Raw genomic sequence first — 24,918 nt, 5'->3', positions numbered from 1 at the left:
CTTGAAAAGGTGGTTGGTAGAAGGGAGAGAAAGGGCATCAAGGACATGAATAACATGCAAAAGAGTTGGCATATTTCTGAACTCAGCTAGGGATGGCCTCATCTAAGAGGATAGAGGACAGAACCCTCAGAACTAACCTAGACCCCTCTGACATTATGCAGCACAAATAGAATAGTAAGACTCAACAATAAGCATTAAAAGAGGAATCCAGTCTGCTCCCCAAGATTGTGATCCAGTCCTCATTGTGGTTCTAACTTCTGTTAGACCTGACAGAGTCACATAGGGTATCACAAACATCTATGTCATTTTCAATACACCACAACCTGTTCTGCAGGTCAGCATATATCTTCCAGATGTCCCTTTGTCTCAGACTAGACCACTCAACTATTGAATGAATCTAATCGTTGTGTGAAAACTTCAGCCACATATGGGACTAAAGCCTCTAGGATCAGAGCCTTCCATACTCACAGTGAAACTTGGCAAAGAAGAAAATACTTCTAGAATCCTAGTTGAGTACTTAATACCTTACTTAATACCAGACCTAAACTCATCATTTCATCATCATTCTCATACGACCTTTCGTAATTGTTTTATTTATTCATTTATTTGTGTTTGTCTGTTATCTCCATGAGAAAGTAATCTAGAGGAAGCTGGGGACTATGTGGATCCTATTCACCATCAACTCCTCAGTGCCTGGTACATAACAGGCCCTCAATAAATTGCTGTTGACTACCGAACGAACCCGTTGTTCAGCCATGAAAGAGGTTTGGGGCAAAACTGAGGACAACTTTGGAGCTGTATGGAGACTGCAAAGATAATATTTGACTATAGCATTTCCCATTTAAAATTTACCCCATACTTACTTCCAAAGGGACTTGAGCTTTACTAGATATTAAGATATACTCTGACTCTCATAACATCATTATTTGTAGGATGTAAGCTAACATATGAAAATGAACATTTTAAGCCATAATTTTATGCATATTTAACTGAGGGATGCTCCAGAGTTTTTTTTTCAGGGAATGTGTGCAATTGGTATATGTTATATTGAAAGCTGCCTTCCAGCCCATGCCCTTCAGAAGAGAGATGTTTGTTTATGTTGCAGTGGCCTCATCTTTTCATCATAAAATCCAGGTGACATGTTCATTAGTCTTGAAGGCATTGTGGTAAAAATGCTGTGTACATGAATTTTCATTTCACTGTGTTTCTACACACATGTGTAGAACTGGTCGCAGACAACACCCTATTATTTAAATCCAAGGTTTCCTAATAGGCAGTGGGAAAGAGCAGCTTAACATGTTGATGATAATGATGTTTGGCATCTCGTGATCAATATTCAACACTCATTGGATATTCTGAGAACAGTGCTAATATTACAGAATAAACTGCACCATCAGGAAGCCTAGAGTCTTCTTATGAAATCTGTTGACCTTTACTTAAGATGCCATTAAACCATTTTTAATGAATGAAAAACAAAAATGGGATGATCAGATTTCTATTCAGTGTGATGCCTCTCAGTGGGCGTTAGCCAGCAGACTTGCCGACAGGAATAGCTATTCATTACAGCGTTCATAGCTGGCTTGGAGGGAGACTTCATACGTCATGGTCCCCTTGGGGAGGAGATGCTGGACAACAGTCCTAGCTAGAGGCTTTGCTTATAGCACCCCTCTTAGTCACACTGCTGTCCAAAGCCCACCCTCTTTACCACACCTCAAACCCACCAGCACCTCAAGAGCCCCTGCACCCCATTATTGCCCGTGGGGTAGGCTCTGATCCACACTGTCTCCACTACACCTCTTTGGAACTAAGTCTCCTTACCTGGAAGTTCTTAGAGTAGGATCCACATGCTCTGTGCCAACTTACCTTCATGCCTCTCCATCTTCCACATGTTTTATTTCAGGGTACTTAATGAAAAGAGTAATTTTCTTTCTGCTTTACTTTTAAAACCTAGTTTTAAGTGGCAGCATATTTTCTTCCTGGGGTGTGCTGTAATTAAGCCATTCTCCTACTGCTATTTAGACTGTTCTAAAATTTTACAGTTGCCGTGGCCTCACCTTTTCAATATAAAATCCTTGCTCTTTGATCTATGTTGCTGTAATGAAATTTGGGGGGCATGTATCTTATTTTTTTCAAAGTTTAAGTCTTTTCTTCAAGATCATTTTTTAAAAAGGGTAAATTGCTGTATATGTGAACTTGCTGAGCTACTTCAAAGATCCTGGGCTAATTACTTCTCAGAAGTGTGAGCTGTCTCCCCCCACACCCTTCCCAGTATTAACTGTTATCTTGTAGTCATCTTTGTCAGCCTAGTAGTAGAAAAATCCTATTTCATTTTAATGCAAATCGAGCAACAATTTACATCTTACAAATGAGAAGTTACCTACAATTTGAGAGGTTTGGAACCTTTTTTAACCTACGTGCTATAACCAGGGGGTCACTTCTGAGCTGCTGACCTTTATGTGGTCTTCATGTCCCATTAAGTACTCTGATACTTAAAGCCTTAGGTCACTTTCAGTCTTAATTGTATTTTATTATTCTCCATTGTTGCAGAGGGTTTCAGACAATTTAGCCAGGAGGGTCTCTCTTCACCTTTTCTTCATTGGTTCATTTCCAGTTTTAACAATGACAGATTTCCTGAGAGATTATATTAATTTTATGATCATCACAAGGATTATTTTTACTCAACTGAATGTAGGAATGAAATTTTAGGCTTAGAGGAGAGTTTCTATTCACCGAGCGGGTGTGTGTTCTCTTTACGTGAGAAGTGCTCGGGCAGAAACTAAAGGTCAGAGATTCTCAGATTTTGGCAACAATTCTTTTCATTCCACATCATGTCTGAAAATAAATAGAAAGCAATAAAATTTCAAATTTCTTTAACATTTGCTAAGGGCGTTTCTGCTGCACTATTTTAAATTAGATGGCAGACCGGTCACCCAATGCTTATTTCTTCATCACTGTAATTGTTCGGGGAGATTAATGTGTCTTCAGTGCCCAGCCTCTCTATTTCTCCCTTCACTGGTGCCCCGACTTCTGAGAAGGATGCTTAGCATCTTTATGTTCTCTCCCCTTCTGTTAGAATTGACCGTTGGTCAAGCCACCGGGGTTTTTTTTGTATTTTCAAAATGAGTACACTAAAAAAAAAAGAAAGAAAAAGAAAAGATAAAAAAAAGAAAAAGGGACGCCTGGGTGGTTCAGTGATTTAGTGTCTGCCTTTGACTTAGGTGGTGATCCCAGGGTGCTGGAATCAAGTCCCACCACAGGCTCCACACAGAGAGCCTGCTTCTCTCTCTACCTGTGTTTCTGCCTCTCTCTGTGTCTCTCATGAATAAATAAATAAAGTCTTAAAAAAAATGGGAACACTTCTCAGACCCAAGAATGAACATACCCTTAAGTAAATAGTCAAGCCAATTTGACTTCTAAGTACCATCAAACCTATTAGCCAAAGGAATGAATAATGTGTCTGTAATGATTAAAGTTTTTTTGCAGTAGAAGCTTTTATCTTTCCTGTAGGAGGATCCTCTATGACTCCACTATGAGAGTAGCCACCACATGTTAAACGTGGAGTATGTGTCAAGCACTGTGCTTGTCATATTAAACCCTCACAACAAGCTTCATTTTACAGATGAGAAAACTTAAGCTTGATGTAGGAAATGAAAGCATAAGAAGAAAAATTGAATTTCCTTACTGCCTATAGCCCACTGACAAGTCCTTGAAACGGGTAGTGACCTTCTTTTGGGAGCTCAGCTGCCTTGATGTTGACACTTTGTTAAGGGCAAAAGACAGCCTTAGCCTGACCTCCAGGATCCTGTAAGTCTACTTTAACATATAAAAATTCCTTTGGAAACTTCCTTTATCTCTACCCTGCAAGATACATGTTAGCAATTATCCCCCAAGCATATGGCCCACTGATGCAAATCCGAAGGGTCTCATGACTAGGGTTTTATTAGGCAGTAATAAATGACTTTCAGCTAACAACAGCTAGCCCCCTAAAGGTCCTGGAAACCTTGCTTCCAAAATTCCTTAGAGATTTACTCTGTCCCCAACCCCCTCCCAAATTGAAAGTATATAATCAGTCACCAGTCACACCCCCAGTACAGCTCTGTCCTGTCCCTGTACTTTATTAAAACCACCTTTTTTGCACCAAAGATGTCTCAAGAATTCTTTTTGACTGTCAGTTATGAGCCCCAATATTGTCTACATCAAGCTCAGAGACACTAAATAAATTCAGCTATCTGGCAGTGGTGGAGATTTGAACACCTGACTGACTCCAAAGGCCATGTCTTTAACCACTATACCCTTTGATACGCTTTCATCTGAATGATTGACATGGGGTCTGAGCCTCCCCCGTTCCACAGTCTCCTCTGCCTGTGACCTTTCTAACTTCTCAAGAGAAAGAGTATATTTCCTCTCCCCTTGATTCTGGGCTGATCCTGTGACTCTGATAAATAAAATGTGGCAAAAATGATTCTGCATAACTTCCATGGATGATCTGCAGGAGATCTCCAACTTCAGCTTTGGCTTCTTGGAACTTCTAGAATCTAGCTGCCATAATGTAAGAAGGCCTCCATGGAAGAGAACAAAGATCCCCCTAGGAAACTGCTTGGCACCCCGGGAGAGCTATAAAATGAAAACATGGACCCCAACCAGAATCAAAGTCAATCTCCCTTCCCTCAGGCTCAATACTCCTTCCTGTAAGGGAGGAAGAAGTTTTCCTCAACCCTCTTAGGATCCTTGTCTGAAAATGAAACTGACAGATAGATTAGTGTGGACATTTTGGTCCTGTGATAAATCCCACATCTCCAAGAGAAAATAAACAAACAAAAGCTAAAAACACAATACCCAGTCAATCCACAGAACCATGTGAAACAACATAGTTGGTGCTTTAAGTCACTAAATTTTGAGGTGATTTATAACATGGCACTTGACAACTGAATAAAGGATATGATTTCTACCCACAAAAAACTTAGAGTATATCTGCCAAAAAAAAAATGATACATAGAATACTTTTATCCAATAACAGACAATGTCTAATCAAATAAGACAGAAAAAATTGGAAAAGTTGAGAGTAAAGACAGTTCAAAAAAGAGAGAGGATGCCTGGGGAAGGGCAGTCAGGATATTCAGGGAAAGCTTCCCAAGAAAGAACATTGAGCCAGACCTTGAAGAAATCTGTGGAGTGTCTGAAGAGTAAAACACAGGTGACCCTACCGACTGTCTACTACACTCGCTAGATGCAGCATGCCCACACATTCAAAGCACATGAAATCCATTTTCTGGATTAAGAGCCCGAAGTATTCAGCTTCCTATGCCTTGTGGTTACCTCCTCCCTTCTCTCCATCACTCAAAACAGCCTTCATTTCTGCCTCTGGCTTTCAGTCTGATGCACAATTCAATTTCTATTGGCTTCGGATCTTGTTTTAGCTTGTCGGTCACAGGTTTTCCTTCTCTCCACAGCTCTAAGATGTTAAAGCCTCTGGGATCCTTCCCTGCTGTGGTGGTCCCATCTCCTTTCTGTCCTGTGATTGCACAAATTTTAAGCTCCTTTGGGTTTAAAGTCAACTTGTGGGATTTGCACAAATCACCATTTCCCTCAGTTACTTGTTCATGGAACCCTCTCTTCCCACATCATATTCTGGCTCTTCAGATGACCATTCAGGAAATGCTACTTGAGACTGAATTTCTACAAGCTGTTTTGCAGCATCTGTATTTTTAGCAAGCTCCCTAGACAATTCTGATGTACACCAAAATTTGTGAAACTTTGTTGTAGAAATAAGGGGAACTGAAGTTGTAATAGTTCTCCCATAACTTTTGACCAGTCTCGCTCACTCATTCTTTAGGACTCAAACATGAAACCCCTCGAAGCTCCATAAACTTTCACAATCACAACTAAGTTTCTTTTGTACTTGACAGTTATTATAGTGTAAGTCTGAGACATATCATCTTTGCCTAAACATTTTTATTTTTCCGACCTCTGCATGGCACTAAGATTCAGGAAGCCTGAATTCTTTTAAGTCTTTTCAACTAGGCAATTGGACCCTTTTGGTAATCTGTAATTCAACATTCAATATAGACAGCTTGGAATAGTAGATTTTACAATTAGCCTGACCTGGGTTTTAAATCTTGGTTGGAGCATCCGCTGGCTGTGTGATATTGAGCAAATCATTTAAGATTTCTGGGCTTGGGATTCCCTAGCTGAAAACTAGAAAAATGATATGTACTTTACAGGCTAGTTTTGAAGATTAAATGTCATTTCAATATGTAGCTATAAAAACTCCAGTGCCTCAATAAATGTGTTTACTCCCTCCTCTCTCTCTTTACCTGCCTCAGTCACATGAAGGGCCAATTGTGGCTGATAATATTGTTTCACTTATTTGACGGAGGGTGGTAGAAATAAAATAAAATTGCATAGATTGAAAATGCTTTGAAGAGTTAAATGTGTTCACAGAGAAAACAGCATTTTCTACTGAGAAGATGTAAAGCTTTTTAAGGGAGAATTGTTTCCATTTTAAAGTACTTAACATTTTGGTTTCAATTTAAACCAAAATAAAAACATTTAAAAGGTGCATGTGTCTGTGTGTTAGTTAAGTATTTATTAGTGATGGTGCTAAATTTAAAGTTCCTGACTAAACAAATGCTCACATTATTATTCTGGTTTTGTGTATGATTTCCATTTTTCTTTTTTAGTATGTATTTTCAACAAACCTATAAATACCCTTCCCCTCCCTACTACACATACACAAAAGAGGTTTTTCACAGCCTTACTGCCTGTTATAACGGAGGTTAAAGTTTAAATGTACATCTCTTCTCATTTCTGGGTTTGTGCAAGGTTAGAACAGTAAATATTGGAGAAAAATAGAAAACGAAACTTTTGGTTATGGCCAGTTTGTTAAATAAAAATGATCCCATGTATTTTTATTTGAATTTAAATTGTACCAGCAAGGGTTTAGCATTCATAAAATTCTTTTATAATTCTGAGATTCTGCTAAGTGAGTACAGAATCTCACAAATGCAAAATAACGATATTTTGAAATTGAAAATCAAGGACTAAAAATTTCATTACTTCAATATATCACCTAATGTCAAAAAACATAATGCAAGTTCTCTGAGTAAGATTGTATTGACTGCATGTACAATTCAGTCTATTAGTATGCTCCATTATTTTGAATTTGTTAAATCCTTGAATAAAAATCTCTTGGCCAAATTATAAAAAGTAATAACAGCTACATTATCACCTCCCAGTGAGAAGATGGTTTGTCACAATGAGTAATGAGTAATGTTCTTCCTACTGAGATGCTATCAGGCACACTTTACACATCCCTCGCACCAGACACTGATTTGATTTTCTTTGCCCAGAATACACACACACACACACACACATGTGTATGTGTGAATACCTATAATTCAGGTAATATATATATATATATATATATATATATATAATGAATCCTTTTATTCAAGGATTTAACAAGAAGATATATATATCTTAACAAGATATATAACAAGAAGATATATATATCTTCTCAGACAAGGGACATGGTCAATGACTCCATTTATTAAGTTGAGTTGAGTTCAGGGTCTGTGTGCCCTGCCAATCTACTAACAGTTAAGCCTGTGGAGACATGCCTCACTCCAAGAACAGAGGCTCTGGTATTCTTACATACACAGCTTAATAGAGAGATATTATTATTTCTGTTTCACAGGTGGGAGATCAGAGGCACATCATCAGAGGGGGATGCACAGAGCTGCAAATATGATTGCTTACCTTCAAAGCAGGGAGAATGACCAGGAGAACCTTGATCCTGGTTTATTACCTAAAGTAGGGTTGGGGAAACAAAGCTGCTATTCTGAAATGGGGAAGCAGACATCATTGGCATTTCACCTAGACAACTCTGCCGGGGTTCCCTCTGCATAACCACCCCCAAGGCCTCTTGGGAGAAGAAACTCAAGGAATTTAAGACTAACACCCATGCCCTAGGATACCAGAATTAAGAATTTCTTTTCTTTTCTTCTTTTTTTCTTTTATTTTTCCTTCTTTCTTTCTTTTCTTTTTCTTTTTTTCTTTTTTGAATTGTGGTAAGAGCACTTAACATAAGATCTATACTCTGAACAAAATTTTAAGTGTATAATACAGTATTGTTAACTATAGGTACAGTGTTGTACAGCAGATCTCCAGAACATACACAACTTGTATAATTAAAACTTTAGAGTCATTAAAAAGCAACTCCCCATTTTCCTTTTCCTGACAGTCACCATTCCAGTCTCTGTTTCTATTGAGTTGGAATATCTTAGATATCACATATAAGTGGTATTATGTAATATTTGTCCTTCTGTGACTGGCTAATTTCAATTAGCATCATACTTTCACAATATATAAGCATTGTCACAAATGACAGGATTCCCCGCTTTCTTAAGGCTGAATAATAATTATTATGTATGTATGTACGTGTATGTATATATCACATTTTATTTATCCATCATCTGTTGGTGGACATTTAGTCTGTTTCTCTATCTTGGCTATTGTGTATAATGCTGCAGCAAATGTGAGAGTACAAATATTTCTGAGAGATCATGATTTCAATTCTTTTAGATATATAACTAGAAATGAGATGAGATCAAAGGGTAGTTTTATTTTTAATTTTTGAGGATGTGCCATAATATTTAACATAGCAGGCGCATGATTTTATGTTCCCACCAATACTGTACAAGAGTTCCAATTTCTCCACAACCTCCCTAGCACTTAATATCTTTTTGTTGTTTTGTTTTCATAATAAATTAATAACAGGTATGAGGTTATACTTCATGGTGATTTCAATTTGCATTTCCCACATGGTTAATGATGTTGAACATCTTTTAATATACCTATCGTCCATTTGTATGTCTTCTTTGGAGAATTATCTACTCAAGAACTTGTGCATCTTTAAATCAAGTTGTTTGGGGTTTTTTTGCTATTGAGTTGAAGTTCTTTATATATTTTGGATATTAACCACTTAGACAAGTGGTTTGCAAATATTTTCTCCCATTCCATTGGTTACCTTTTTTACTGTTGATTGTTTCCTTTGCTGCGCTTTTTAGTTTGAAGCTTTCCAATTTGATGCAGTTCCACTTGTCTGTTTTTGCATTTGTTATTTGTGCGTTGTGCATTGGGTGTCATATTCAAGAAATCATTCATTGCTTAGGGGCGCCTGCATGGCTCAGGTCATAATCCTAGGATCCTGGGATAGAGCCACACATCAGGCTCCCTGCTCAGCGGGAAGTCAGCTCCTCCCTCCGCCCCGACCCCTCCTTCTTTCCCTCCTTCTCTCTCTCTCTCTCTCTCTCTCTCGCTCTCGCTCTCGCTCTCGCTCTCGCTCTCTCTCTCCCCCAAATAAATAAGTAAAATCTTTAAAAAAAAATCATTACCTAGATCAGTGTCCTGAAGTTTTCCCTCCAAGTTTTCTTCCAGGAGTTTAAAAGATTCAGGTATTATATTTAAATCTTTAATCCACTTTGAGATGATTTTTGTATGGGTGCAGTTTCTTTCTTCTTTCTTTCTTTCTTTCTTTCTTTCTTTCTTTCTTTCTTTCTTCTTTCTATCTTTCTTCTTTCTTTCTTTTTTCTTTTTCTTCTTCTTCTTCTTCTTCTTCTTCTTCTTCTTCTTTCTTCTTTCTTCTTTCTTCTTTCTTCTTCTTCTTCTTTTGTAGGTGGATATGTTTCCCAACATAGTTTGTTGAAGACACCATCATTTTCCTATTGTTTATTCTTGGCACCCTTATCAAAGATCAGTTGACCATACATGTGTGGGTTTATATCTAGATTCTACTCTTTTCCATCATTCTATATGTCTGTTTTTATAGCAGTACCATAGTGATTTAATACTGTATCTTTGTAGTATATTTTGAAATCAGGAAGGGTGATGCCTCCAGTTTTGTTCTTCTTGGCTCAAGATTCCTTTGGCTATTTGGAATATTTGTGATTTCATTTGAATTGCAGGATATATATATATATTTTTTCTATTTCTGTGGAAAAAAAATGCCACTGGGATTTTGATAGGATTACACTAAATCTATAGATCACAATGAGTAGTATGGACATTTTAACAATGTTAACTCTTCCATTTTGTGAACATGAAATGTTTTTCCATTTAGTTGTATCTTTTACATTTTTTTCATTACTGTTGTGTAGTTTTCAGTGTAAAAGCCTTTTACAATGTTGATTAATTTTTTCCTAAGAATTTTATTCTTTTTGAAGCTATTGTAAATGGGATTGTTTTCTTAATTTCCTTTTCAGATAGTTTAATTGTTAGAGTGTAGGAAACAAATTAGTTTTTGTATGTTGATTTTGTATACTGCAATTTCACTGAATAGTTAGTTCCAAGGTTTTTAGTTGAGTCTTGAGGCTTTTCAACATATATGATCACTTTACTTGAAAACAGAGATTATTTTAATTCTTCTTTTCCAATTTTGATGCTTTTGATTTCTTTGCTTGAATAATTCTCTGGCTAGGATTTCTAGTTCTATATTAAATGTAAGTGGAAAGAATGGGCATCCTTGCATTGTCCATGTCCATGTCCAATGTCTAAGATCATTAGAGGAAAAGCTTTCAGTTTTCACCATTGAATGTGATGTAAGCTGTTTGCTTTTTATGTAGGACTTTTATTATGTTGAAGTATATTCCTCTATATCTAGTTTGTTGAGGGTTTTTACCATAGAAGTTTGTTAAATTTTGTAAAATGCATGTGATCTTTTTATCCTTCATTCTGTTAATGTAGTATATTGCATTAATTGATTTGTGTATGTTGAACCATCCTTACATACGAAGAGTAAATTCCACTTAGTCGTACTACAGGATCTTTTTGTTTGTTTGTATTTTAGAGAGAGAGCACATGTGCATGGGAAGGGGGCAGAGGAAGAGAAACAAAATTGTAAGCAGGCTCCATGCCCAGCTCAGAGCCTAACATAGGGCTTGATCCCCGACCCTGAGATCATGACCTAAGCAGAAATAAAAAGTTGGATGCTTAACTTACAGAGAGATCCAAGTGCCCCTCCAGGATCTTTTTAATGTGCTGTTGAATTTGGTTTTAGTATGTGTTGAGAACTTTTGCATTACTATATATTTGGGATATAGTTTTGTAGTTTTCTTTTTCATGTAGTTTTCTTGGCTTAGTAGAAGCCTAAATAAAGCCTTTATTCTGGCTTTATAGAATTAATATGGAAGCCTTCCTCTTCTTCAATATTTTTGCAAGAATTTAGAAGGGATTCATGTTAATTCTTTTTTAAACACTTGATAGAGCTCATCAATTAAGTCACCTGGTTTGAAATTCAATCTCCTTATTCATTACTGGTTTGTTCAGATTTTCTATTTCTTCATGATTTGGTCTTGGTAGGTTTGTGTGTTTCTATGAATTTATCCATTTCTCTTAGGTTTTTCAAATCTGGCATGTAATTGTTCATAATAGTCTCTTATGATCCTTTATATTTTTGTGGCATCAGTTGTAATGTCTCTTCTTTTGTTTCTAGATTTATTTAGTTGAGTGTTCTCTTTTTTTCTTCTTAGTTATTTAAGCTAAAGGTTTGTCCATTTTGCTTATCTTTTCAGACAAAATTCATACTATGGTGGTATGGCCATAGACTTGCTTATCTTTTCAAACAACCAACTCTTGCTTTCGTTAATTTTTCTATTCTGTATTGCATTTATTTCCTCCTTAATCTTTATAATTTTCTTCTTTCTACAAATGTTGGGCTTATTTTTTTTTTTTTTAGTTCCTTGTGGTGTGAAGTTAGGCTGTTTACCTGAGTTATTTTTAATGTAGCAATTTTCATTTTAAACTGTCCTTTTAATATTGTTTTATATATACAACTGTCCTATTACTATGTTGTCAGCTTCATTTGTTTTGTATTCTTTAATTTAGTTTAATCTGTTTTTTTATATATTTTTAAAGATTTTATTTATTTATTCATGAGAGACACAGAGAGAGGCAGAGACATAGGCAGAGGGAGAAGCAGGCTCCATGCAGGAAGCCCCATGTGGGACTCGATCCCAGGACTCCAGGATCACTCCCTGAGCCAAACAAAGGCAGACGCTCAACTGCTAAGCCACCCAGGTATCTCTAGTTTAATCTGTTTATATTTAAAGTAATTGTTGATAGGTAAGGACTTATTATTGCCATTTTGTTAATTGTTTTCTTTTTGCCTTATAATTTTTTGTCTTTGTTTTACTCTTTGCTATCTTCCTCACGATTTGTTAATTTTCTTGTAATAATGTCTTTGATTCCATTCTCTTTTTCTCTTGAGTGTCTTCTACAAGTATTTTCTTCGTTGTTACTATGAGGCTTATTGAAAACTTTTTATAGTTATAATTTTTTATTTTAACCTGATAATACATTAACTTGAATCATATACAAAACCTCTACACTTTTACCTTTTTAACACTTTGCTATTGATGTCACAATTCACTTCTTTTTATACCATGTATCCATTAATAAATAGTTATATTCATAGTTATTCTTAATATTTTTGTCCTTTAACTTTTTTACTAGAATTAAAAGTGATTTACACACCATCATTATAGTGTTAAAAATTCTGTACTTGTCTAAGTACTTAAATTTACCAGTGAGTTTTATATTTTCATATGTTTTCATGTTGCTGTCTAGCTTCCTTTCACTTCAGTTTGAAGAATTTCTTTTTTACATTTCTTGTAAAGCAGGTCTGGGGATGATGATCTTCCTCAGCTTTTTTGTGGTGTAAGTCGTCTGAGAAAATATGTTTCCTTCACTTTTGAAGCCAGTTTTGCTAAGTATAGTATTCTTGATTGGCAGGGTTTTTTTTTTCTTATAGCACTTTTATCATATAACCCCACTCCCTTCTGCCCTGCAAGGTTTTCTTTTTTTAATTTTTTAAAAATTTATTTATGAGAGAGAGAGAGAGAGAGAGAGAGAGAGAGGCAGAGACACAGGAGGAGGGAGAAGCAGGCTCCATGCTGGGAGCCCAACACGGGACTTGATCCCAGGACTCCAAGATCGTGTCCTGGGCCAAAGGCAGCTGCTAAACTCTTGAACCACCCAGGGATCTCCCCTGCAAGGTTTTTGCTAAGAAATGAGCTGATGATAATATGGCGTCTCCTTGTATGGAACAAGTCACTTTTTTTCTTAATGATTTCAAGATCCTTTTAGTCCTGGGCTTTTGAAAATTGGATTATAACTTGTCTCCATAGATTCTATTTGGAATCCTTTGGTTTTCAAAAATCTGAATGACTATTTCCCTCTCCATATTTGGAAGTTTTCAGCTATTATCTTAATTAAGCTTTCTGTACCCCACTTCTTCTCTATGACTCTCATTATACATATGATAATTTACTTGATGATGTTCCATTAATCTCTTAGGCTTTCTTCATTCTTTTTCATTCTCTTTTCTTTTTGCTCCTCTGACTGGATGATTTCAAATGCCCTGTCTTCCAGTTTGTTAATTCTTCTGTTTCATCATATCTGCTGTTGAAACCCTCAATCCAGTCATTATGTTCTTTCATTCCAGAATTTCTATTTGGTTCTTTTTTATAATTTCTCTCTTGAGATTCTCATTTTGCTCCTATGTCGTTTTCCTGATTTCAATTTGTTGTCTATCTGTGTTCTTTGTAACTCACTTAGCTTCGTTAAGATAATCATTTTGAATTCTTTGTCAGGAAATTGACAAATGTTCATTTCCTTAGAGTTGATTGTTGGAGATTTGTTGTGCTCCATTGTGTTATATTTTCATGATTCTTCATGTTCCTTATAGCTCTGAATTAGTGTCTGTGCATTTGAAGAAACTACCACTTCTACCAATCTCTATGAGACTGGCTTCAACTGGGAAAGACCTCATCAATCAGCCTGGCTAGGGATTTTGGGAGCATTTTAATCTTTTTCTATGATTGTGTCTTTTCTAGACTTGTGCATGTAGATTCCTAACTAGAGTGGATTTACTGGTTTCCTCTTTTTCAGGATTCTATAACCTCTTCCTCCTTCTGGTGTCTGACTATTGTACTATGGGTTGGGACATTGGAGGTATTTCCTTTCCTTTCCTTTCCTTTCCTTTCCTTTCCTTTCCTTTCCTTTCCTTTCCTTTCCTTTCCTTTCCTTTCCTTTCCTTTCCTTTCCTTTCTTTCCTTCCTGTGGAGAATAATTGAATTCTGCACCTTCTCTTAATCTTACCAAACCATGCTGGATGCAGCAGATCATCCACTTCTTTATTATTGTAGTTAACTGCCTCTATCAAACTATAAGAGTTCCATCAGTGCCAGAGGTGTGATAAGAACAAACTCACTCCTTGGGCAGCATACTGAAAAGTAGGGTCATTGGAAGCATGCCCCATTCTTTCTTTTCCCAGGAAAAGAAATAATGTGTCCCCAAAAACTCCTTTTGTATTGAGCTGAGCTAGACTGGAGAAGAAACCAATGCTCTTAAAGTGAAATTGTTCTTCTTACACATTTTAATGCAATTGTTTTTCTGTTTGTGTGGATCTGGAATACTATGACTTTTTAACTAGATTCTGGGCTTTTCATAAAGATATTTTGGTCCAAATATCATGTTAAATCAATGTTTCTGTGTGTTAAATCAATAAATCAAGGGCTGAGGTTTAGACTTCTTCTACCTGCTGATATCACTCCTAGGATCAAGAATTTTAATCAAATAAAGGACACTTACTTATCCCAATTCTCAAGGATCATCCTAGGTGGGCAAGAAAATTAACCTCTAAATAAAAGTGGAGGGGTACTTCACTTCAACTTCTCTGTCCAAGCTCTGAAAGATCATGTTCCAAGTTAAAAAAAAAAAAAGAAAAGAAAAAAGGAAAGAAAGAAAGATGAAATGCCAGACCTTGTTTTATGAAGTTAAGCAAAAGAAATCTAAAGATCAATGTGGTTTGACAGTCTTCCTGTATCACATTGGTATACACATTTTAAGTCTTGGACAATAAAAATAAGTATATCTCAGCTATTGTAAGTGGTAGAAGAAGCACCTGACATTTAAGGGAAAAATAGTTAAGTCAAGACATTTGGCACCAGTGAGAAATATTTAATGGCCATGTGGGGAGACCCAGCATATGGAGGGTTTGAGCCTGCTGGCAAATAATGCCAGGATGGCCATATATCACTGGGCCATAGCCATATGTTCTTGAGAAGAACTACATTTTGTAACCACTCTATTGGGTACCCTGATCTCAATTGCTCTTCTCTTCCTTCTCCTTCCACTACCCCTATCACCGGTGTGACCAAAAATCTAAGACTTCTCTATATGCCTACATATGGGCCTCTTAGAGACACAGAATCAGAATTATATTCAGCAAGAGAGCTGGCCAAAATGTAAGTTTGTCACCTACAGAACTCTGACTAATAAACACAGCTCATGCACTGCTTCAGGCAAGCATCTGTCATATATCCATGGTCAGAGCTACATGTTCAGCCAAGGCACTGCTCCAAACCTGTTCACACTAGTCACCAAAGGCTGTCAAATGAGAAAACAACAATTGATGGCTTTACAAGTTTTTGCTGAAAACTCTGTCTATAATGATCTTTATTCCCTAAACCCTAGAGCACAAATAAAACCTATCAGATATAACTTGGCCTTTAATCATATCCTATCTAGTAGATAAAACAACACAGTATCTGACTTTGGAGTCAGATAGAACTGGACCAGAATTTCACTTGTACCCTTTGGTGTGTGACCTTGGAAAAGTTTCTTAAACTTTGCATCTCTGGTCCATCACTACACTGTAAGATAGGGTAAACTAGAGTGAAATACTGTATATTAAGAACTTAGCTGAAGGTTTAATGAATGGTAGGAACTCAAGTATTATTATTATTATTATTATTATTATTATTATTATTATATGTTCCTTTCTCCCATGTATACTGCAAATGCCTAGATGGCAGGATCATGTTGAATACTTTTTTTTTTATGACCATCACAGTATCAGGAACAGGAGTACTATTCAACCTATAGCAGTGAGTATACCAAGCACACAAATATTATTCCTGAAATATCTCTCACTAAAGAAACTAGGACTTCTGGAGAAATGGATGATTCCAAGTTTGGGATGGGAAATATGCAAGATGAATCTGGAACATCTTTTCATAGCATGAAACAAAGAATATAGGAACAACTGGTTGGACATCACTGGGTGACAAAATGGTAAGGGGTCGGAGTATAAGTTTCTCTTTACAGAATTATTATAGCTAATGAATGAAGAAGGATAGACTATCCACTGTGCAATCACTAATGAATTGTTTGAATTTCATAGACATTAAGATCATAGAAAGGCTGACAACCAGACTATGGAAGAGCATAATACTACTATGATGTAGTTTTGCCTCCAGATGTAGGGACACAATACCATCCATGAAATAGTCTTGCCAACAATATTGAACCTAGATATGATAAAACCTCCAGGTCGAATGATAATACACATGTAATAAGTATCAACATTTTGATAATACAGTTTAAAAATATACAAGAGAATTCATTTTACTAACTTTCTAACTTCCCTTTAATTCTAAAATTATTTGAAAAAAATATTTTTTTAAACAGGACTTTTTTTCCTTTTGGTTGTTGATACAACCCAAGCAGCTAGGACATGTCCAGACATGAACTCAGTAAATAGTTTCTCAAAGAATGAAAAACTAATGTCAAGTAAGGACTCCAGTCTAGAAAGGTAGGATTAGGAACATTCCCCATAAAAATGGGAGTAGAGTACCTGTGAATTGATCTCTGCACATGAAGAGAGTGTGTCAAGAGAAAAGCTGGTTTAGAACTATAGTTTCCATCATTCATTAGAAAAATGTTTATTTTATGCTCCATCCTTTCATCTTCTGCCATAATAAACTATGATTGGTATTTTTACAGATTAATTATAGTAATAGTAATTGGACATCCATTAATGTTAATGACCCACACTTCCTTAAAATTACAGCTTTTTCAAACATTTCTTAAATGTTGAGGCAGTCAAATGACCTTTATTTGATCCTAGATAGAATTCGTGATAGCCCCAGGTTTGAGATGAACTTGACCCAGAATTTTACTTATTCAATGCATGTCATTTAGTATTCTGCCTGCCTAAGCATCTTATTTTAGAATCAACCATATGGAATTTTGATGCCAAGCCTTATCTTAATTCTGAGCTATCTGATAGCTTGGTAATTACTACAAAGCCATCAAGTACCACCAAACAATTTGCATCTCCTTAGGGAGTAATTTTCCTACAGGACAAATAGCAGTTGTCAAAGGACTAAGAATAATTTTGTTTACAAGCACAGATTTAAAAACCACTAAACAAGTATGAACATGCACTGGAGATGTGACTTTCACTCTTAAGTATCTGACTTTAAATCATTAAGCTTTAAATGCTTGTAATGAAAAAAACAAAAAGTGCTTCAGCTCTTCTGATAAGCAGTAGGAAATTGGGTCTCTGTGATTCCTCTTGACCCATTAATGGGCATACATGTTGAGCACTCATATTTGTGGGATGCCTGGTGGCTCTACAGTTGAGCGTCAGCCTTTGGCTCAGGTAGTGATCCTGGGGTCGTGGGATTGAGTCCCACATAGGACTCCCCACAGGGAGCCTGCTTCCCCCTCTGCCTGTGTCTCTGTCTCTATCACTGTCTCTCTCATAAATAAATAAAATCCTAAAAAAAAAAAAAAAAGAACTCATATTTGTTCTCATCAACTTGTTTATAAAAGTACTCGAGGCTAGAAAAGGAGCACTTTCTTCCTTGAATTAATTCATTTCATGGACATAAATTTAGTAAATGTAAAAATCAATCACTTCTGTGTGCAGGATCCTATGCATAAAGCCTTAAAAATATTGTTCTTGCTTTCAAAATATTTTCATTCCTTTGCATCTCATAGTGCAGCATGGCACTGAAACACCCATGTATGCCCCCTTGGACTGTTGATATTTACTCAACTGCTTGGTTGCTCTGTGTAAAAGGAGATACTTTAGGTTTCAAAAATTCAATATATTGCTTGAAAATCACAATTTATTCCATCACAAACACCGATATTATTGTTCTCTTTGACTCCGTAGAAATAATCTTCAGGTGTAATAAACATTATGAGTTTATCCATTAATAAATTACCCTATGGAAAGAACATAAAAGATTTATCTCATCAGAGACTCTTATGGTTGCTGAAACTTCACTCGTTATAATTTCCTGCCCTAGAATTGCCTTCCAAAATAAAATAAATTAGTATTTAAATTATTCATGGATATATAACGTTTTGATGTTTCAAATTTTAGAGAGACCTAATATGGATCAAATTATTAAATAAAAGTTTAAAAGTCAGTCTAGGTACCTCCTAGTCATTTAGATTTTCAAACAGCATGATTTTTGGGGGGTGCAGGGGGCTTATGTTAATTAAAAACCCTCATGCTGTGGGTTTTCGCTTTCCCTGGTGACTTTTCCTGGAACTGATGGGCTTTGACAGATAGGGGCTATATTGCAGTAGTTATAGAAGTAAAGCTGAATTAGGTATGTTTATATTCCATGAAGATTTTCATTAGCTAAACACTTACTCTGAGCTTACATGATATCTGTCAACAAGATTGTTATCTAAGACAAAGAATTATCTCATCAGTATAACTGGTATAGTGTAGTTAGCTGATATTCGGCCAATCCATGGTTTTATCATCAAGCTATATCCAAGGAAATGAGAGTACCATATTTTATGTCTCCAAGACTAGTACTAAATGATCATATAGAATACATTTGTCAGCACAGTATGAAATAGAGATGTGCCGGTTATCAGATAAATGAATGGATAAATAAATGTGTAATTTAAATATCGAGAAACCCCACAGGAACTGTAATTTACCAAAATCATAATTATTTATCTCATTGACATATTCTAGGTAATATTTGTAATAAGATTAAGACTAGACTTTGAATTAAACAAACTTTTGTAGCAAGGTAGCAAGTTTGTGTAGTTTCATGATTGCTGTGGGTATCAACTTCACTAGAATCTCTCTCAACTGTGAAAATATCCCCAAAGAAGAAATGTGTCATGACACTATCCATTCATTTCCTGTATTGAGACACAGCTAAGACAAAGGCCAATTTTCCCCCTCACTATCTCTTATCAACTAACCTGTCAATGAGAAGAGAAATCTCTTTCTTCCCTATGAATTAAGTTCCTGGAGCTTTCTGGTGCAGGAAATTGTATGCATCCATTACTCGATCAACACTTTATTGTTTAGTACCAAATCTTCCCCAGATATGTGTTGTACTGTCTTATAATCATTCACACCCAAGGTTTGGGTCCTGCTACTAAAATTGCAATTTTGCCCAGATGACACTTAATAGTCAGAAAATACTGATACAGTTTCAATTATTTGTAAAAAAAAAAACCCAAAAAACCAAAAACAAAAAACCACTTTGAAGAGCTTTGGCATCTCATTTAAAAATATTTCCATTAATATACTTTTATAGGTGGAAAACACTCCCTCAACTATATTATTTTAAGGCAGTCACAAAATTTAAGGATTTTAAATTAAAACGGCAAGGCAGTTCATTAAATAGCTCCCATAGAAATTACCAGAGAAAACATTAATTAACAAGGTAGCATAGATAAGGCTGGAAAAAGATATAACAAAGTAAAGTTCTACTTGTGCATTGAACAAGTCACATTTTTTGGCACTCCTAACTTTACAATACATATTTTGACTTGGCTTGAAATGATCTATTTTGATAAACTATCATTTAAAAGGATGTGAAAATTGTTCAGATGTTGAATTTATCTTTCTTTTCATAGATATTAAAAATAGGTAAAGGAATTGGAGTGGAAGGCTATCTTTTCAAAAAGGGATGATTATTTTCCTGGAAAGGAAATATGAGGCCAAAGAGCTGAATCCTTTGACTACTACCCCATTTGATAAACATAGTTCTATGAATGGACATTATGGCAGTCTCTCAAATGCTGGTCAGTCTGGGTATATAGAGGCTCTCATTCAGAGTGTGAGTTATTTCTGATCTGCTAGACACTTCTGCAATCCTTTTTTTTTTTTTGAGCTCCATAGTTGACAAGAATAACGCATTCACATAATTTCTGAAACATCAATAGTATGCTGCTGAATTGATTTAGTAGTGTGGTGGCTGGTGGACATGCAAGCTGACTTAAGCTAGAACTGATGTATTTTGGAATATAAATGAGGTTCCGTGGGGTCCAGAGCCAACGGCCAAGAAAGGATTCTTGAGACATCTTAGGTGCATAGTGGTTTTATTAAAGCAAGGGGACCAGATCCTTGGGCAGAAAGAGCTGCTGCTGCTGCTGCTACTGCTGCTCCCTGCTGCTCCCTGCTGCTCCCTGCTGCTCCCCGCTGCTCCAGGATTGTGAGGAGCAAATGAATGTATACTTTGAGGTTGGGGAAAGTATAGATAAGGGATTTTCATATGCTAAAGAAGACTCAGGGTGTGGGAGGCCTTGCTATTATTAAACTAAGGTTGCTTTTCCCTCTATCAAGGCATTAATCTCAGGATGGTTAGGAGCTTCCTGGAGGAACTTTATACTTTGTCTGCCTCAAGTAATTGACAATGGGCTGCAGGTTATAAGGACATTTAATTTTACCTACATTTCCTTCTGCCTTTGTTTTTCCACATCAGAACTGCCCAGAAAGCCACTAGGTCTATGATATCCACAGTGTATCTCCTTCCAAAATGACTTTTTTTAAGAAAAGATTTTTATTTATTCATTTGAAAGATAATGAGAGAAAGAGCACAACCCTGGGGAGAGGCAGAGGAGAAGTAGAAGCAAACTCCCCACCGAGCAGGGAGCCCTTTGACGTGGGGTTTGATCCCAGGACTTCAGGATCATGACCTGAGCTGACCACAGATGCTTAACCCAAGTGAGCCACGCAGGTACCCTCCATTGACTTTTTTTTTTTTTTTTTGACTTTTTTTTAATGGAAATGATTACCCTGCCTTTCCTCCCTTTTCTTCTTTCTTTCTTTCTTTCTTTCTTTCTTTCTTTCTTTCTTTCTTTCTTTCTTTCTTTCTTTCTTTCTTCTTTCTTCTTTCTTTCTTTCTTTCTTTCTTTCTTTCTTCTTTCTTTCTTTCTTCTCTTTCTTTTTCTTATTGTAAGTATGGGGAGGACAGATTATGTTATTGGCTTTGCAATTTTCTATAATGGATTTCTTTTTAAAGGAATAAGAAGACTCCTATCTAGTTTCCCTTTTGATTTTATCAAGGTGGGCACTGATGGAGAGGAGGGGCCCATGTGCAGGACTTCCCTGGGTGTGGTATGTGGCTGCAGAACAATAGTTGCACATCCATGGCTATAGTATATCAGGCTGTGGTATGGAGCAAGCCTGGCTTCAAGGTGAACCCAAGGATACAAAGGAGAATTTTCTTCTGCTTAAGTATTGAAGTCAAATCTCCAGATGGCAAAAGGAAGAATTGGGCAGATGAAAACTAACAATAAATGTTTATGGCCATGCTAATAAAGCTGCATTCTGTTGGAGTGTATTTTATGTACCAGAAAGGTGGAGCTAAGATTCTAGGAATTCAAACACAGAAAGAACTTCTCTCACTCACTGACTAATATTTGAAGATAAATCTTTTAATTCTGTACTTGGAGCTAAGACACAACTCAGAGATACTACTGGGAAAGGAAACATATTGCTTATTACAAACTATTCATGTCAGATCCTTTCTTAATGGCACATTTTGATAAGGGTGATACTGCAAGAACATTTGGTTTGGGGACAGAGATTTAAACCAAAAACAAAACAAAGGATATAAAAGTGATGTCAGAGACCTCAGTGAGTTGATGGAAATTCTTTTAAAAAATGTAGTCTAAATGTAAAGGTAGATTTTTTACAAATAAAATGTATGTGACTCTCATGCCGTATAACTACATATCACTCTAGTGTTTTACTAGAACATGATGAAGAGAGATGATTTATCTAGAATAACCACCTAGAGAGACTAGCAAGCAAAATACCTATTAAAAGAGTAATAACAATGGAATTTTACTGCTAGTAATTGAAATATACTCTAAAGCTACCAATTAAAAATTGTTATTATGATCCAGATTCCAGAATTGACAGCAGTGGAAGTAATTAGTAGTTTAGAAGCAGACCTTAGTATATGTAAAAATGTACTATATGATAAATGAGACATTAAATATCCAAAGGGAAATAATTAGCTTATACAGGCTTGAGATGGTTAATATATGAGAAATAATTTGAGAAAAACTCTTGTTATAAAACATAGGTGAAATATGACAAATGTCCTCGCAAATGCATAGCAAAGCTCCCAGGAAGGTGAGGGAAATCTCCAGATGCTGAAAAATAAAAGCAATGCTAACAAATGGAGAAGTAGAGAAGAACTGAAGTGGTAGATTACCTGGATTGATTGCAGTTCTGGGAAAACAAGATATTTGTTTTTTATAGCCACAGAAAGACAGGAAGTAAAGCTTTCAGATCACTCTCAGTGGGAGTTAAAAATGAACATGCCATGTAAATCCAAGACTTTTGATAGTTACAGCATCAGGAACAGTGTGGACCAGAAAAACTAATCTTTCAGCACAGAGGGATAACAAGAAATTTGTCAGCTTTGGCAGAGCTCTGGATGAGAAAATTCTCCACAGAGAGTGTATTATTACTGACCTGCTCTGATGCAGATTTTCATTTCCTAACTGGCCTAAGAAATCCTGGACTGCAAACCTAACAAAAAGTGACTATTTGCACACCATGTTCATAACAGCACTACTCAAAATAGCCAAGAGGTAGAAGCAACCCAAATGCCCACCAACCCACGAATGGATAAACAAAATGTAGTATACACACACACGCACACACAGACACACACAAGACACACACTATCCAGTCTTAAAAAGGAAGGAAGTTCTGGTATAGGCTACAACACAGATGAACTTTGAAGGCACTATGCTAAGTGAAACAAACCAGTCACAAAAGGACAAATATCACATGATTCCACTTATATGAGTTATCTAGTGATGGTTGCCAGTGGTAGAGAGTATGGGGGAAATGGGAATTGTTTAGAGGTATAGAGTTTCAGTTTTGCAAGATGGAAAATTTTTGGAGATCTGTCTCACAACAGTGTGAATATACTTAACACTATTGAACTCTACGCTTAAAAATGGTTAAGATGGTGAATTCTATGTTACCTATCTTTTTTACTACAATTAAAAAATACAATTAAAAATTGACAGAGTTTGAGAGCAGCAGGGGTACCAGGGAAAACCTAATCTAATTATTTCCTGGATGAGTGTGCTCTCAACACAGACTGCTCGAGAATTGCATAAATAAATCTCAGATTAGCTGGAACTCATAATTGTACAAATCATAGGAAACAAGTAAGACATGATAAAGACTGAATAGAAACAACCAATAGGAGAATAGAACTGAACAGATTCAAAATTCAAAAAAATCAACAAAAAACTCAATAATAAAAAAATGTTAAAACTGAAGTACAGTTTATGAAACAGTTGTGTTTAAATGCCTGGTAAATTATAGGGGGAAAAAGATGATTTGAAAAATAAACCAATAAAAACTCCTGGAAATGAAATATATTGTCATATTGAAATTTAAATTTAAAGAACTAGAAGATTTATCTGAAGAGATTTTCAGAAAACAGCACAAAAACTCCGAGAAAGAGAAAATGAAAAGCCATAGATAATAAAATAAAGACTAATCAATTCAACGTTGATGAGATAAACGTTGAAAAATTTTCAGAATTGATGCAAACACTGAATATTCTGATTTGAGAAGCACAACACAATTCACAGCTTAATACATGAGAGTGTAATTTCAAAACACAAAAGACAATGGAAGATCTTAAAGGCAGCCACAGAAGACAAATGCCTAAAAGAAAAAAATATATTAATAGAATTCTTGCTAGTAACAGTGAAAGCCAGGAAACAGTAGAATTCTATCTTTTCTTTGCTGAAAGAAGTTATCAAACCATAATTATATTCCAAGCTAAATTATCATTTAAAATAGCAAAATAAAGACATTTTCAGATCAATAAAAATTGAGTTAGTTCATCACCAATAAATTGCTTACAGAAGGTACTCTAAGTTACTCTTAGAAAGAAATTGAAGTCAAAAAGTCTAAAATGCAAGAAGAAATGACAAAGATAATAGCAATTTGTCAGTAAACCTACTTCCTCTACAAACCTCAGCCTTCCTCTTTACCTCACTCTAAATATCATTTATATTTGATTTCTAGTGTGATCCCACTTTGATCAGAAAATATAGACATATCATTTAATTTATGAAATTTGTTGGGATGTGGTTTAGATAACTCAGAATATTGTCAGCTTTGTTTAATGTTCCATATGCAGTTTAAAAGACCATGTACTGGGATCCCTGGGTGGCGCAGTGGTTTGGCGCCTGCCTTTGGCCCAGGGCACGATCCTGGAGACCCGGGATCGAATCCCACATCGGGCTCCTGGTGCATGGAACCTGCTTCTCCCTCTGCCTGTGTCTCTGCCTCTCTCTCTCTCTCTGTGTGACTGTCATAAATAAATAAATAAAATATTATTAAAGAAATAAAAAATAAAAGATCATGTACTTTAAAAAGAAAAAAAGAAAAAGAAAAAAAGATCATGTATTCTTTACGTATTGAGTATAGGCTACCTATCTATAAATAAGATGAAACTCATTGTTTTGTTCAAATTTCTTTTTCCTTCATGATTTTTTATTTATTTATTTATTTATTTTTTTTTTTTGTAGACTATCAGTTGCTGAGAGAGGTACATTAAAAACACCACCTCAGACTTTTGCTTCAGGGTAGATACCACAGGTCAATGGCAGATAAGTGTTCCTTCTGAAACTGTGATAAAATGCTGGCTACATTGCAAAAAATCATATAAGAGATCTTAGAAGTCAAGAAGAACTAGACAACCTAAAATTCTAGAGATGAACAGCTCCTTCCTTGGCAAGCTAGTAATCACTAGC

At 36.0% G+C, this 24,918-nt stretch overlaps 1 long non-coding RNA gene across 2 annotated transcripts in view; it reads left to right on the top strand.

Annotated features, from left to right (window-relative positions):
- LOC112669414 (uncharacterized) overlaps positions 1-24,918 on the top strand; it is a 133,010-nt gene that overhangs the window by 74,754 nt on the left and 33,338 nt on the right. The window contains exon 5 of one of the 2 annotated variants that reach the window (XR_007405892.1): positions 20,695-20,852. The exons of the other annotated variant lie outside the window; for it this stretch is intronic. This is a non-coding gene — a long non-coding RNA (uncharacterized LOC112669414). The remainder of the gene's footprint in view (positions 1-20,694; positions 20,853-24,918) is intronic. 2 annotated transcript variants of the gene reach the window in all.

The sequence above is a fragment of the Canis lupus genome, chromosome 25 (genome assembly GCF_003254725.2).
Source record: "Canis lupus dingo isolate Sandy chromosome 25, ASM325472v2, whole genome shotgun sequence".
Taxonomy (NCBI): Eukaryota; Metazoa; Chordata; class Mammalia; order Carnivora; family Canidae; genus Canis; species Canis lupus.
This window is presented reverse-complemented; position numbering and strand designations above follow the sequence as displayed.